This window comes from Melospiza georgiana, chromosome 8, assembly GCF_028018845.1.
Source record: "Melospiza georgiana isolate bMelGeo1 chromosome 8, bMelGeo1.pri, whole genome shotgun sequence".
In the NCBI taxonomy this organism is placed as follows: Eukaryota; Metazoa; Chordata; class Aves; order Passeriformes; family Passerellidae; genus Melospiza; species Melospiza georgiana.
Genome location: NC_080437.1, coordinates 34385957 through 34399245, shown reverse-complemented (window position 1 = coordinate 34399245; position 13289 = coordinate 34385957). Strand labels below are relative to the sequence as shown.

Below are 13289 nucleotides of genomic sequence, written 5' to 3'. Positions count from 1 at the left end.
CGGGCTCCGCGCAGCCCCTCGGCCCCGGGGATGCCAAAGCCGCATCCCCGCCGGCCCCGATCCCCGCCGGGCTCTATCCGCCGGCCGCGCTGCCGGGATGGGGCCGGGATGTGCGAGAGCCGGGCCGGGCGTCCCCCGGGGCCGCCGGCGGTGCCCGCGCTGCTGCGGGGCCGGGCCGGGCGCGCTGAGCGCGGGTGGCCGAACAAAGGCGGCGGCGGCGGCGGCGGCGGCGGCGGCGGCAGCGGCCGCTCCTGCCCGCCCTCCCCGCCCCGCCGCCGAGCGCAACAGGCGCCGCGCCCCGCCGAGCCCCCGCAGCCCCGGCGAGCCCCTGCCCTGCCCCGCACGGCCCCGGGGCCGCTCCCCACCCGCGGCGCCTCCCGCCGCCCCCCCCGCCCCTTCCTCGCTGCGTCTGTTTGTACTTTAGCTGATCCACTAATCCCCCGAGAGAGCCTATTTGTAGTGAAGAGTATCTATAGGGGGCGAGGCTGGTCCATGTGGGTTTGTGTCATTGGTTTGCAAGGAGAGACCCCGCCTATTGCCAAAAAAAAAAAAAAAAAAAAAAAAAAAAAGAGAGAGAGAGAAAAAGAAGAAGGGGAAAAAAAAAAAAAAAAAGCGAGGCAGTGAGAGCCTCTACCTCTCTTCGCTCACCCAGCGTGGCGAGGGGGAGCGGCCGCTCCGCCCAACGCCGCCCGGGCACTTTCTGGCTTAAAAAAAAAAAAAAGAAAAAAAAAAAAAACCCAAACAAAAAAGGAAAAAAAAAAAAAAAAAAGAGGAAGAAGGAAAGGGGGGGGGGGGGGGAAGAGCGGCCCTCCCCCCCAAGTTGCAATTAGCATCCTCTCCGCTGCTGCTGCGGGGCTCCGGTGCCCCCGTCCGCTCCCGGCGCGGCGGCGGGCGGAGCAGGAGAGCGGGGAAAGGGGGGGTGGGGGGGAAGGATTAAGTTGGTTTTTTTTTTTTTTTTGTGCGGTGTGCGAGCGGGTGGCGTTTTTAAGGTGGATCTCCGGCAAGCAGAGCCCGGCGGTGGATGCGGGAAGGGATGCGGCGGTGAAGAGCGGCGCGGGGCTGGCGGCGGCCGGGAGCAGGTAAGGGAGCGGCGGCGGCTGCGCTTCCCGGCGAGAAGGACAAGGGAAAAGCGAGGACATCTTTGCTTTAGTCAACCTCACCGGCGAGGGGGACAGAGCAGGCAAAAAAAAAATCAACCCGAGGAGGGGAGGGTAGGTGGAAATGTGATGGTGGTGGGAGGCGGCCGCGCAAGTTGCGCGGGTGGGCGCGGAGCGGCGGGGTGAAGTGGGAAATCTTTTGTTGTGCCGGGCCCCGCATTGTTTACTTAGTGCCGAGAGCCGCCGACAACATCTGCCGGGGGATTAACGGGGCGGCGGCGGCAGGAAAGTTTGGGCAAGGGGGGAACCCCCCGGTGCGGCGCGGCCGATGCTCCGGGGGACGCGGAGCAGCCGCCGCCTTGCGCTGCCTTTATAATTTATATTTGTTTTCGGGGGGGTATAGTGTATTTAGTTATTGCCTTTTTTTTTTTTAATCTTAATTTTAGGTAGATTACGGGAGGGGAAAAAATGGTGTAGCATTTTAATATTTTTTTTTAATTTAAATTTTTAAAAAATATTTTTATTGCTGCCGAATAACCGCGCTCGCCCCTCAGTCACTTAGCAACTCTGCACGCTCCTAACCCGCGGAGGTGCGCGGTGTCCGCGGGGCCGCGCCTCGCTCCTTCCCTCCCTCCCACCTTGTACCCCTCCGCCAGAAATCAGAATCATTTCCCCACTATTTATTTATTACGTCTATTTCTCTCCCTCGATCTGGACATTTTAAGCCTTTCCCTGCTATCACCAGAATGAAAAATCAGAGGGGGTGCGTGGATTTAGGCGCTGAGATTGTTCTTTTCGCACCCCTCCGCTCCACCATAAAAAAAAAAATAACATTTCACCCCCCCCAAACTTGCAGGACTTGCTGAGGGGGAAAGAATAGGCTTTTGTCCTGCCGAGGGACGTGCCCCCAAGGTAAATCCCGGCTGGAGCTTAGAGCCTGCTACTTCTCCGGGTCTCAGGGCTCCGGCTGTGCTGGGGAGGAGGAAAGTAGGAGATGGAGATCTCAAAGTAGTAGAAGTAATTTCTTCTTTCAGCTGCACTTCTCCTCTGCCTTTGAATTGCCTGCAATGAATGTACGTAGCTCTAATTGAAGTACTTTAATCATTCACACTTGATTAAGTGCACCGTGACCGGAGGAGAGGAATACACACGGTTCCCCAGAACGGGAGGGGTGGGATGACATTTTAATCCCGTGTTTTTAAAAAACATGAGTGGAGCAGGAGGAAAAAAAGCGATCGGCGGTGAGGGCTCGGTGTAACGGTCCCTTGTTCCCGTACAGATGGTGCCTTTCCTTCGGGAGGAAATCCCGGGTTTTGCCGATATTTGGGCACGGGGGAGGAAGAAGAGGCACGTACTTTTAGGTTTGTTTAAGCGGAGTGAGGGAAATGATGATAGACGAGATGCGTGGTGACAAAATGCTTTTGTTCCTGTTTCCATCAGTGCATAAGGGCGCCGACCTGCTTTAGCATTCTTTAAAGGTCTCTCTTTTACCAAGGAAAATTGAAGACGGTCTCATTATAGGAGAGTGTGTTTGGAATACTATGAGGTATTTATGAATTCTGAGGTGACTGTTGGATCTCAGACATTTCAATTACGCATCCTCTAGTAAAAAAAAAAAAAAAAAATAATTATTTGTAGCGGTGTGTTCTGTAATCTGTTACTTCCATAAAGCTGATTTGTGCTCCAGCTCCGGAGCTGGCGGAGGGAATGGGTCCGTCCACGGGGCTCGAATCTTAAACAAGGATTTCTGTTCTTTGCCTGGCAAAACTTTCTGCTGCAGGGGCACCCCCGAGTTCCCATGAAAGCGATTGTTTGGGAAACGTCAGCTATCGTCAGTATTTTTCTGGAAAATCTGGCGTCGTGAATGCAGGGTGGTATTTTTAGAAATGAGCTTTTTATTTTTGGAGGCGTTTTGTGAAACCCACCTGTTAGCCATTAGGGGGGACAGAGGTTGGCTTTCATCCTTAGCAAACCCGGGGGGCTCAGGGCCGTTCCTCACTTGATCCAAGCTCTCCCCCAGTCATGGGCAATCAAAATATCTTTCCTTTTCGAAGTTACAACCAAGTGTTTCTGAAGCTGAGCAGAAAATAAGGTAGTTCAGTCAGAGTGGTGGCACTCTCCTGTGTTTAGGAGCACGGATTGCAGGAGCATTTGTCTTTTCCTTTCTCTCCTAGAATTTCAGACTGAGATGCTTCCCCGGTCCAGGGTTTTATTGTCAATTTTATAGTGTGCAAATCACAGGTGACGTTTCCTTGCTGTCAGCTTTACCTGTTTTTGAGGCAGTTTTCCAGCCCATGTGGATGTGGGGTTTGGCTGCCCCTTTGCTGACAGCTCCCTCTCATCCCCTTGCTCCTCTGAGGGCAAAGCTGTGCCCTTTTCCCACTCCTGCTTTTCCTGGGTGGAAAACACTCACAGGAGTTTCCCCACAGCAAGAACTGCAGCACAAACTGTCATCTTCAACTCTGTCGTTTCAGCGCACAGATTTGTCACTGGGGTCTGGTCATAATATTCCTTGTATCAGAAAAAACATCAGCCTCAAAGTATGAGGTCCCAGGCATGAGCTGGAAGTAACACACTGAAGCCTTTGGCCAGAAAAGTTGATTTATCCATCAGGCTGGCTGCAGTTCAAATAAAACTTCTTCAGTTCAGCTGACTCTGGCAAGAATGAAATATACTAATAAAAATAACCCCCCTGCATCTGGGTTTGCCCAACCATTTGGAAAAGGTAGGTTAATTTTCCCTGGGTGTTTACTAGCTGTGGGAATTGACAGGGGCTTCATGTTTAAAGCAGAAGAAATGGAAAAGCTGCTGGGAACACAGCGCTGGCAATTGACAAGTGTTTTGTTAAGATCTGGTGGATGAAGCTGTCTCATAAACCTGATGGGTGTCACATTTGCTCCTCACATACATCTAGGGAGGGTTCCTGCCGTTGCTTTGCATTTTGGTTGTAGTAAGTTAAAGGAGTAAAGAGTGAAGCTTCTGGTGAGAATTCAATTTGGGCTGATGACTTACACCTGCCCTAGAAATTGGGTTTTTTTCAGGTCCCTCTGTCCAGCCGTAAGGGTATTTAGATTATAGGCTCTGAAAGGAGCAATGGTCAGGGCTCACAGCTGAATTAAAGACCAGGAGGAATGGCTGCAAGATGATTTTTGGGGTCCTCTCTTACAGGGAGCACTGAAACTTTGGAGAGGAGGTTTTGGCAAGTCACTGCTGGTTTTGCTCTGGTTACTGGGATAGCAGAATTGTTTTAGGCAGAAATTGGTGTTTTCTCCATTGCTGTTTGTGGTGCTGGAAGATGTAACTTCAAATGCAGTTTGTCATACCCAGTATGAGGATGGAATTCTAGAATGCAGTTTGTCATGGTCAGATATGCCTGGGCCACCTCCCATTCCTTATGCCACGTTCCCATGGTTGGGGTTTTTTCCCTCCTTCTCCTTTGCCAAAGGAAACAAGATAAGATTTAGGTGAAAGGATGAAAAACATCATGACCATCCTCTGCAGCAACAAGGTCTTGGAAACCAAATCTCTCGTTGTACCACCCACGTGTTTTCTGCTTCTGCTCTGCCCCATCGTGGTGAGGAGTCTGGGATTTTGGCATTTCACCAGAGAGTCACCACATAACACTCTGTGTGAAGTCAGCAGGAGTTTTGGTGACAGAGCACAGAGGAATCAGTGTCACTTGTTCAGTTCTACAATGGTGCTTTATAAGTGTGCTCTCCCCTTTCTTGCGCCAGAGATTTTTTTAAGAACCAGCAATAAACATCTGGAGCTTTTTAGTTTTCGTTTCTCCTCTCTGAGGTGATAATGCGGGTGGAACATTGGAGTTTGCTTTTTGTTGGACTTGATCTGGGTGAGGGGGGAACATGGTGGTGCTGTGTGGGAAGGTCATGGGGACCCTCCTGACAAAGTTTGGGTTTTGTAATGTTTTTATAGAATCACAGAATGGTTTGATTTGGAAGGAACCTTAAAGCTCATCCAATTCCAACCCCCTGCCACGGACAGAGACACTTTCCATTACACCAGGTAGCTCAAAGCTCCACCCAGCTTCTCCTTAAACCCTTCCTGGGACGTGCTGTGATTTATTGGAGCCTGGTTATGTGATTTGGAACTTCCATGGGATTATCAGAAAGAACTACAGCTGTAGTTGAGGGGAGAAACACGTGGTGGAAGCAGAGTTTTGCACCTGCATGATGTGGAAGTCAGTGTGGGTGGGATGGAGTTTGCTTTGCCTGTCTGAGGCCTGTAATTGTGTCCTGTGGCAGGAGGAGTGTGGTGAAGAGCAAGGGCAGTGTTTTGGGGTGAAACATCAAAGCTGTGCTGCTGCAGAGGATGCCCCAATGTGCTGTGTGTGTGTGTCACTGCCTCTGTTCCCACTGGTGGTGTGATTCTGGGTGTTTCACGTGTTTTATCCAGCGGGGAGAGGAGTGTAGCTCCCAGGGTGTTGATGTCAGACCTCTGCAGCAGCTCTGGCAAGGCTCAGCATGGTTGGAACCAGCTCTGATGGACCCACCAACCCTTCCCGGAGGTCATCAGTGCTGCTGCCTGGTGGGGTTGCCGACTTTGGGGGTTTTATGGGATTTTTTGCCCATCCTGGAATGCCAGCCAGGAGCAGAGCACGCTCTGGGGGATCCTGGATGCTCATCCCTGCTCCCTGGTTTTCCCAGGGGAGGGCGGTCCCTGGAATCCCTCTTGGGGTCCCTGTGCTCCACAGCTGGCAGGAGCTGTGTGTCCATGCATGCCAGGCTTATTTTGGATAATTTAGCCTTGTTTTTCACATACATGGTTCTTCCAGGGTGGATCAAGGTAGGCATCTTGATAGGCATCCATAAAGTCCCATCTGTTCTGAGACTTTAGGTAAGATTCAAATAAAACCTGAATTGCTCGAATGCATCAGTTGTAGATTTTAATTATTAATGATTTGCTCCTTTAGCCGTATCTGGCAGTGATTTCACGTGTCCTTAAAGCCAATAAAAAACAGTGGTCCTGCTGAAAGTAACTGCCCTGGGCTCCTTTCCACCCCTCCTGATGGAAGTAGGTTTTATATAGTTTAAATAAACCTGGTTGATGAATTTTGGGCTCCGCTTCACCCAACAGCTGGAGCAGGGTGGGATTGGGAAGGATCTTTGCCACCACACTGGCCAAACCAAGATTAACCAAATCCCACCATTTTTTCGGCCCAGGTGTAGAGTTCAGGTTTCTTGGCTGGGAGTTTTTTGAGGAGGTGCTGTAGGGACCTGGTGGAGCTGATTTCCACAGCAGTTGTGCTGCCGTTGCTCCTGTGTACATTCACTTGTGCAGTGTTGACAGACACTCAGCCACTGTTTCTGTGCAACAACGCACACCAATTATTACAGAAATAGACCCCTGAAGCAGGCTCAGAGGGAAAACGTGGGGATTACAGACACAATATTTACAAGGAGCCAAGTCTTTAATGAGACCAGGAATAATGCAGATGGATTCTCTGTTGCTAAATATAACAGATATGTAATGGATGCTGTCTATCTTCTTTTTTTTTTTTTTTTTTCTTCTTTTAGTGATCCATTCACACTGAAAAAAAGAGAAGCTTGTGTGCTGAAGAGGTTGGCACAAAATTGTGGGATATTCCAAAATTAGCCTGGCTTTTGGTTGTTGCTGTAATGACTATAAATGTGTGGCTCTGCAAGGTGTGAGTGACCCTGGCTGGGAGCATGATGAGCCCCTCTGAAATGCTGATGGCCTTTGGGATAGTAACAGGTGCACAAGGAGTGCAGGGTTGGTCCAAAAAGAGGCAGAGGGAAGAGATGGAAATCTGTAAATTCTGTGGTTTCCATGCAGCTGGAGCTGGTACCATCATTGTTGGGGTAGAAAATGAGAAAAATCATCAATGAGTCCCTGTGCAGGCAGTGGGTGTCACACCCTGGGGTGTGGGGAATGTCCATTGCTGGTGTTAGTGGACAGAAAACCCTGCAAATAAATTCCCTTTTAAAAAACAGCTGAGGCCAAATATAAGAGATGCTGGTGGTACCTGTAGAGTTGTCATGCAGTGTCAGGTTTTTTCTCATTTTGATGTTGAAAACCAAGTTTTCCATGAGAGGGGATGTTGGAAGGACCGAGTAAATTAAGCAAAGTAATTAAGCTAAATAGTAGATGTTACATTTAAAAGTTGAGAGCCTTAAGCTTTGCTGTGATTAGTTGTGGATGAAATTAATTTCAATTCAATACGTGGAAAAAAACCCTTTTCCAGTAGTTTTCATGTTCTCATGGTTCTTAGAGGTTTCATGATCCTGCAGCACAAGCTCATGTAGGTTTTATATTTGCCACTTGTTTGAGCTTTTCCCTTTTTTCCTGCAAGAATGGTACAGTGAAACATCAAACCTGAAATTGGGGTGTCCCAAAGCTTAAAACTGGAATAGCTGGGCCAGCTTTAGCTTCACCCTTTGCTGGGGTGAGATTTCATTCTGGTCTAGCCACAGGCAGTGAGGTTGTGGCCACTGGTTTTTGTTGTGGTTGTTTCTGAAAAAGACTCCATTGAACGATGTGTCAGGAGGGAGAATGGGTTTTTTAAGGTGCTCTGGGTTCTTTAAGGTGCTGGCTGCTGAATTGGGGTGCTCCAGCTCAGTCCATGTCTGCACATCCAGGTGCCTGAGAGGGGAATCAGTGGCAAAAAACAGAAATCAGAGCTTGAGGGAAAGGGAAGGGGATGCAGAGAGAAACTGTGCCTGGTAGTGATGAGAGCAACAAACAGTCCTGAAAGATATTAGAAATAAAAACTGGGTAGAAAAATCATAAATATTGCACTTTTTTGATGGGGAAAAGTAATGTTATGTTTAGTCCCCGTGAATGTTGTGGTAGAAGTGAGTGTTGAGCAGTCACTGCTGTAGTCAGACCTTTGTGCTCCTGGTGCCTCTCACTGAAGAGGTTTACAGAGCTAACTGAGCCAGTAATGTGTGTTTTTTACTGAATCTTGAACTACTGAAGAGTTCCTGTGAACTGTGGCAATGCTCACCTTGTGTTATTGTAGAAAAGCAGGAAAATGGGCTGGGCTGAACAGCACAGACCTGCCAGCTCCATGTGAGCCCTGGGCAAGCATCCTGAGGATTTATTTGAGGATGGAGATGCCCTGGATGGTGATGCTCTCACCTCCCATTGGTATGGGTTTAGGGGCAGCACATCCTGGAGAAACAACTTTTCTTTTTTCACCTAAAGAGCTGGTGAATGGGATTGATAAAAGTAACTGAGGAGGGTTTGTTTCTTAAAATTCAGCAAGAAATGCAGCTTGGTACAGAAGCTCTCTTTGGACTGGGGATGTGCGGGACAACTGGCTGAGCTCTCAAAATCCAGTGGTAAAACCAGGAATAATTCCCAAACAACCCTTTCCAGCAGCCTCCCTGAACACTCATTTTTGTCCTCACGCTGCTTAATGTTTGAGCAAGCTGTGATAAGGCAGAGAGAGTCACCGCAGCTGGAGCTTGAAATGTCACCAGGGCTGGCAGAGTGGTAAATAACAAACAGGAGTGACTGCTGCTGCTGGTGACAGCAATTTGTATTGCTTGGCTACAAGCAGGTAATATTTCTCAGATGGCCAACTGTAAATTCCTCTGTCTCAGGGCAAACAAGCCGGGCTGGAGCTCCAGGATGCCGCCTGCAGAAATCACGCCCTGGTGGGGCAGTGGGGAGGCACAACCAGCAGCACTGAGATGATACCGTGGCCAAAGGCCCTGTGTGCTCCTGTCTGTGCTGGCTGCCAGGCTGGGGAGGGACGTGGCAGCCCCCCTGTCCCTGCTGCCTGCCCAGGAGGGGCTGTGGGAATGCCAGAGGAGCCAGGAAGGGGCCAGAACCTCTGTCGGCCTGGCTTATCCAGGAGAATGCTGGAAGGTGAATTAATTAAGGGGATTAGTGTTGTCACAGGGAAAATAAATTGGGTAATAAAGAGTTCTTGGGTCTGGCGGGCGGAGTTTTAACAAGACCTGAAAGCTGGAAGGTGAAGCCAGAAGAATAGAGCTGAGGTCTGTGGTTTCAGCACTGATGATGGTGGAAGAGGCTGCTGTAGGTGCCGGTGATTTCTCCACCTCTGGAAATGCCAAGTTCAGGCATGTGTGCTCATTGGAGTGAGTGAGGCTCAAGCAGGGATTGATTTAGGTAAGTTAGTGTGCAGCATGTCAGGCTGGAAAATCACAGGGGTCTCTTCTGACCTCAGAATCCACAAAAGCCCATCTTTAAATGAGAACATCTAGGGATTTGCAGATCCCAAGCATCAGCATGACAGATTTTTCTTCCAGAGAGTGACTTGCAGAAAGGAAACCTCTGTGTGGAGGGGGAGATTGCAGGGTGGGACCTTGAGCACTCAGGAAAGATCACAGGTTCTTCATTTCCCATCATTTCCTTAAAGAATGCCTTGTGTCTGTCACAGGGATGAGTTACCTCTGGGCCAGCACCAGGAACCTGGCATGGGGTGAGAAGTTCACAGGAACAACGTTGGTCCATTTTGTGGCTAATGCCTGGCTCAGGTGAGAGTTAATTTAGGTGCAGGATTTCTTTTTCTGATAGTCATTTGCTGTATCTAATTGTGCAGAATTTAGTCAAGCTCCCAGCCCGTTCTTGGTGACCATGGTACAACAGAAATAACTCCGTCCCTGGTGAGAAACCTATGAGCAGGAGAGTGAAAACTGATCAAAACTGATCGAAACAGATCAAATTCAGATTTAGCATTAATTGTACATTGCTGGGGTAGCGGTAGGTATGAAAGCAATGTGTTTGTGTGCATGTTTATTTGTATTTTGAAGTGGGAATATCCAGCTGGATGTTTGCAGGTTTACTCTGCTTTTAGGTGAGTTTGCAGGTGGGTCTGCCCATCTCATCCATCGTTCGTGGATGGGGTCTGTGGGATTGCTAGGCTCTGGTCTGTGTGGTGCTTGAGTGTGCAGGAGCTGCTATGGCAGGAACATTGTTTCATATCCCCTCAGTATGTGTATATATCTATATATATCTATATCCACCTGTATATCTGTTTATCTACCCCTGTATCTATGCACAGAGGTCTACCATGTCTATCTCAGTTTAAATATATATATATATACAGAGGTCTGTATCTGCTAGGTTTACACTGGTTTTTTTAGGTCTAGAAGTTAAATATGTTAAAAACCAGTGGCAAAGAAAACAAGGAGTGGAAAAATGTCAAATGACAATGTTGTTTGGTTTATTTGGCTTCTCGAGGTGTCCCTGTGCTGTGTGATCTCTGGGAGAGGAGCTGGAGGAAAGCAGGAATTGGTTGGTGCAATTAAAAGCAGGGCAGTGAGATGGGCTCTCATGGTAACACAGCCTGGGCTAATGCTGTGAATTAAGGACATTTAGATGTTTGCCTTTGTATGATTTAGCTTAAACAAACAAACATTAATCTCATTACTCAAGCAAATGAAATAAACCTTTAAGGCCCTTAAACCGTGCCGATGGTAGGTGTGTGTCAGAGCAGTGAGACCCGTCTCTGCTCAGGGCATCTCCTCCTGAGAGTAACTTACTCCTGGGTGTAAGCGCTCCCAGCAGGGGCTGCTGGAGGGGTCCCACAGCTGCTCCTGAGCTGGACCCACAGGGATGGATCATCAGTCCAGCTCCCGGCCCTGCAGACACCCCAACATTCCCACCTTGTCCAAATGCATCCCTGGGGCCGTGCCCATTCCCTGGGCAGCCTGTTCAGTGCTCACCACCCTCTGGGGGAAGAACCTTCTACTGATACCCAACCCAAACCTCTCCCAACGCATCCTGCTCCAGTTTGGGAATGGCAAATCCTCCAGTTTGGGAATGGCAAATCCTCCTGCCCTTTGGGAATGGCATTGTCCTGGCTGCAGAGCCAGGGGCACAGGAGGTGAGAGGCTCTGCTGCCAAGCACCAGGCGCTGCTCCCTGTGCTGCCATGAGTCAGGCACCGTGATGCTTCTTCATCCTTTCATTGTAAGAGATGGGATTGCAGAGGTCCTTGTGGGGATGTAATGAACCCCCCTGCTGCTGTCACACACAGCCACGTTTTCCTGTGTGCCACGTCCTTCCGTCGCTCTCAGGCCGAAATGGATGTGACAAACCTCAGCCTGGGGACGCTGGGGATTTTCTTTTTAAGTGTCCTGTGGACTGCACTTTCTTTAGAGGAGAATATGAGAATTTTATTAGCTTGGACGTGCCAAGCTAGCCCAGGAATTTTCTGTTGTCCTTCAATTGGATTTGTTTGGGCTTTGGTTAGGCAGGGAAATGACTGAACTGCGTGTCATGTTTATAAGATCAAGAGTACCTTGCTATTTTCACACAGATCTCTTAATAGAGATTAAACACAAAATAAAGCAGAATGCATCAACAGTGTTATTCCCATAAGCAATATTGTAACTTGTATGCAGTGTAATTATATTTTGTACACTTGCCAATTAAGCAGTTACGCTTTAGAGAAAAATTACTTTCAAGAGATGGAAGAAAAGTATTGCAGTAAATCAAATAAAATATACATGTGTTGAAGGAGTTTGTGCATGCAGCTGAAATGTTAAAATTTCCTGCTGTGTTCAGGTTGTGGTGTGCATAATGATGCTCCGTGTCCAGTAGCTTTTTTGGGACTTGAAAATAGCAGATAAAAGAAAAAAAAAAGGCATGAAAACCACATTTCTTCCTGGGCTAGATACACACCATGTAAAGCTGAGGTGTTCAGTGGGTCCTGGCCTCCATCTTCTCTCCTTCTGAACTCCTGCACAGGTCTGTGCTCCTCAAGACCCCTCCCAACCCAAACCAGTCTGTAATTCTGTGTTGTGTGTCTAAAATGGACAAGAGCACTGTGGCTCTTGCTACCCATCAGCTCTGTGAGCCTCTGTTTTTTTAAGATCTCTTGTGGTTTTTTCCTCTGAGCCACTAAATGAGCATTTTCTGGGGCAGCCACCCCACAGCTCATGGCCACGGCAGGGTCACTGCTGCTTCACAGGCTCAGGGAATCCCAGAATGGTTTGGGAGGGAAGGGAACTTAAAGATTATCCCTGCAATGGGCAGGGACACCTTACACTGTCCCAGAGTGCTCCAAAACCCTGAAATAACCTGAAAGTGTACCCAGAAACTCTGGTAATCCCCTGGGAATTACAGGAAGCTCTGTAAAGTCATAAGGAAATTACCAAGGTACTGATACTTGCTGAGCAGGCACAGAATCAGCCCAATAGCTGTTTAATTATTTTTCCTAATGTAAACTTTGTGCAAGGGAGTGTTAGGGAGTTTGAGCTGTTGATAGAAATGATACAAGATTTTTTATTGCACTAAGAGGTCTTTATTTGAGGGTTTTGGAATATTTTGAAGAGCATCGGGTTAAATGAGCTGATCAGCTTGGATGGGGCTTGGAGCAGCCTGGTCTAGTGGAAGGTGGCCCTGACCCTGGAAGGGGGTTGGAAGATGATCTTTAGACCTCTCCCAACCCAAAACATTCTGTAATTCTGTGTTGTGTGTCTAAGATGAGTCTAAAATGATGAGAGCCCTGTGGCTCTTGCTCCCCATCACCTCTGGGAGCCTCTGTTCGTGTGTAAGATCTCGTGGTTTTTTTCCTCTGAACCATTAAATGAATATTTTCATCTGGAAATCAAATAATTTATTTAAAAATCACTTTCCATTGTATAGAATTAGGAGTATCTCACTTGAAATGCATCAAAAAAATATATCAAAGTAGAAAAACAACCCTCAGAAAACTCAAGTGAGGTCTGCTGGGAGGGAAGTGCTGCAGACCCTTCCTAAGTTGTGCTGGTGGCCTGGTGACCATCCCTCTCTCACTGAAATCCATGGGATGGGTCAGGCTCTGGGGTCTGTGCTGCTTCTGCCTCCATAAACCAGCCCACACAAGCAGCCTGGGCTTGGGAGGGTTTCTTGACCTTTTAAAGTGTGCTGTGTGGGGAATCATCTGTCAGCAGTTCGGTGGTGGTCCTGCTTGAAGGATACATCAGTGTTTGCAGTATAATCCCCTTTTACCTGGAGGGTTTAACCAGCCGCAGCATTGTCTCCTGTGATGTGCATCTTTCCCAAAGCTAGCTCGTTTAAAATAAAGCAAACCACTTTCCAGGCGGCTCTGCTGCCCCTTCCTGAACTCTGTACCGCACAGGCAGTCCCATAGGTCGGATGAGGGAATCCAGGTGTTTGTTTTTGAGGTGTGGCTGCCTTGGTGAGGCACAGGGCTGGCCAGGGGGTGCTGCTGGAGCTGCGTGAGAGGGCTCTG

The 13289-nt window shown here is 48.6% G+C and overlaps 1 protein-coding gene across 2 annotated transcripts in view; it reads left to right on the top strand.

The window, feature by feature from the left end:
* The first annotated feature begins 971 nt into the window (after positions 1 to 971).
* The window catches only part of CTBP2 (C-terminal binding protein 2), a 130878-nt gene continuing 118560 nt past the window's right edge, over positions 972 to 13289 (top strand). The window contains exon 1 of one of the 2 annotated variants that reach the window (XM_058028943.1): positions 972 to 1079. The gene's annotated coding sequence lies outside the window, so the exon portion shown is untranslated. Of the gene's footprint in view, positions 1080 to 1153; positions 1212 to 13289 lie in introns of those variants that run through there. The other variant, XM_058028944.1, reaches the window with a different exon arrangement.